Source organism: Mauremys mutica, chromosome 19 (genome assembly GCF_020497125.1).
Source record: "Mauremys mutica isolate MM-2020 ecotype Southern chromosome 19, ASM2049712v1, whole genome shotgun sequence".
Lineage (NCBI taxonomy): Eukaryota > Metazoa > Chordata > Testudines > Geoemydidae > Mauremys > Mauremys mutica.
Window position 1 is genome coordinate 20,180,104 of NC_059090.1, and position 2,928 is coordinate 20,183,031.

Consider the following 2,928-nt stretch of genomic DNA (forward strand, 5'->3'; position numbering starts at 1 on the left):
TACTTCCTGGCTCCAAGCTTCTGCCGAAACAGACTGGCTTAGTCATATGCAAACAGTCCTCAGGAACATTACAAAAACCATCACACCAATTCTTGCAGCACGTCCTCTGAAGTGTTGTGGGGAGTGGCTGGCTAAGGTCAGATCTCTTGGAGGCCAGGATCCAGGTCCCAGCAGGAGCGCCCCAGAAGTCTTTGTTGCTGAGCGCCAAGCATGATGGCACACATTTTAGGATGCTTGTTGCTCAGGTTACCAGGCAATACAGGGTTTATCCTGTCCTGTAGGGGTTCACAAGAGTGTGGAAGGGCTAGTCTGGACTGGGAGAACTTAAAATGTCTTCTGAGTCCAGGGTTTGGGGTAAGGAGAATCTCTGCAGAGAGACCAGAGTGTGGAGGGATCCCACTGTTCTGAATGTCCCCAGTTCTTAGCCCACTCATGGCCATGGAACCACTGCAAAAGATTCTGCAGAGGAACAGCTATGGAAGGGGATGAATGGCCTTGGGGTTAAAGGTCAGGAGACCCAGATTCATTTTCCAGGTCAGCCACAGACTTCTTGTATGGCACTGGGTAAGTCACTGAGTCTCTCTCTGCCTAAATTCCACCATCACAATATTTCATTTCTCCTGCCCTCTGCCTATCTTCTCTATTTAGACTGTAAGCTCTATGGAGCAGGGACAATATGCATGTACAGCACCTAGCACAAAATGGGGCCTCTTAGGGTACATCTACACTGCAACTAGGAGCAAGGGTCCCAGCTCAGGTAGACAGACTCATGTTAGCTCAGCTGGAGCTAGCACACTAAAAGCCCATCCAACCTCCTGGGTCTGAACCTGGGTGACTAGCTTGTCTCCCCGCCGGAGCCATGACGTCCACACGGCTATTGTTAACAACGCTAGCATGAGCTGATCTAGTGTGAGTCCATCTAACTGTGTTGGGAAGCTCGCTCCTGGGTGCAGAGTAGACATACCCTAATCACTACTGTGATGTAAATTAAATAACAAGAGGATGAACATGGGTACACAGGAGAAAAAAAGATAAGAGTCAGATTTAAAGGCCAAAGTTTCTCAACCTCTGATTCTTTGGTCCTAAATAAGGACGACCAGGGGGGCATGTGAAGTGTGGAATTTACCTCTTGGCTTTCAGGGAGTGCAGCCAGAACAGTGTGAGAAAATTGTTCCGGAAGAGCCACCGCTCTCTCCCCACCAAAGACCTTATTCCTGCACCTAGCACAACTGAAAAGAGCTTGAACAAACTTTTGTGCACATCCTTCGAGGCCTCCGCCTGACACCGACCCATTCCCTCCCTCCGACGCCCCCTTCTCTGACTACGTGCTTATCAGACTTGGCACTCGGAAAACTCCACAGAGGCTGCCAAATTCAGAAGTTCCAAGCTCCAACAACTCCCCCCACACACACACCCACCCCTTTTTGTTATTGTCACTGCAGTAACAATTCAGCTCCGCACCAGGTGCTGGGTTCATTATTGTCCATTCATGTTTCTAAAATCTACCGAATCCGGGATGGAAAAATAGCACTCAGCAACCCTTCATTGTTACAACTTTATTTATAGTCATCATCTCTCGGGGGGGAAAACAAAGGCCCGTGCATCACAGATCAGCTGGGAGATATTAAATTGTTATTATTGGCCCCAAACCTTATTCAGGAAAGACACCAACCGAAAGCAAAGGGAGATCTGCCCAAGTACAGACTAAGAAGAGTCTGCAGGATCTGGCCCATTATTATTTTTTACTGTGTACTGCCCCAGTACAGAGGAACCCTGCACCAGGGACTTCCAGTGTAAAGGCTCCATTCATACAGGGTGATGCCCAGGCAAGTAATTGCACCGGAAGGTGCATGGGGAGAAATTTATTGCAGACCTTTACTGGGTAACCCTTACTTTTCCCTTCAAACCAGCTCAGTTCTGATGGATGGCACTTCAGGGGCAAAGCCAGGGCATACTCATCTCCAGCTGCTCCTTGTACCTCTGCTTGGTGGAGCAAGCAGCAGAAGGACAACTCCTACCCTTCTCCTTGTATCCAAGCCATGATGTACAGGGCTCTAAGATGGCCACAGGAAGGATCTTCTTTCCTTTACCCCTTTATTTTCATGCATGGCTGGGTCATACTCTGGCCCTAATTCAGATGCATGCAATACAGTCTAACAGATGCACTGTACGAAGGGAAATGCCGTTTGCTAGTAGACTTGTTCATCACACCTCTATTGGCTGAGCATAAAGCCTGTCTGTGAATCAGGCACCTTGAATCAGGGTACTCCAACACTACAGTGCTAAAGCAGTCTAAGAACCTGCATAGCACAGCACAGCTATCGGAAGAGCTGCATCACTTTTTTTATAGTCAAAAAAAGGAACATTGAATGAAAAAGTTTTGCTCTCATTTAACTGTACCAAGTTAAAGCTATACACACATAAGGTGCCTGGCAAAATGCATGAAAGCCACATGGCACTTGATAAAACATTGACTGTAAGTGCACAAACAGAGCTTGTTTTTTCAGTCTCTTAACCCTGCTCCAAGTCTGAGTAGCTTCTTATTTTTACAAAGCACTGACCATAATGCACATACTTTCACTTAATCCGAAGGTCACGTGCACTATCAGAGAAGCTGTTATTTTTCAGTGGCTAGAAATGAAACACTAAACTAATAGGCTACAACATATCTGCCCAGTCAGTAAAATATCTGCCATTTAGCCCCAGACACTTATTTAGTGCTGGAAAATCTCAGCTCTTCTACAATTCCAGTTTGGGAGAAATTAATAAATTAAAGCAAATCAGGAGTAGTGTATACCTGGAGAAATTAAAAAGGGGAGGAGTTCACCTTCCTGACTACGGCTATCAGGACTGACCACGACTCCTTACTGCTATATAAAAACTCCCAGAGCAGAAATATGATCACATACTAATTGATTCTTGCCTCCT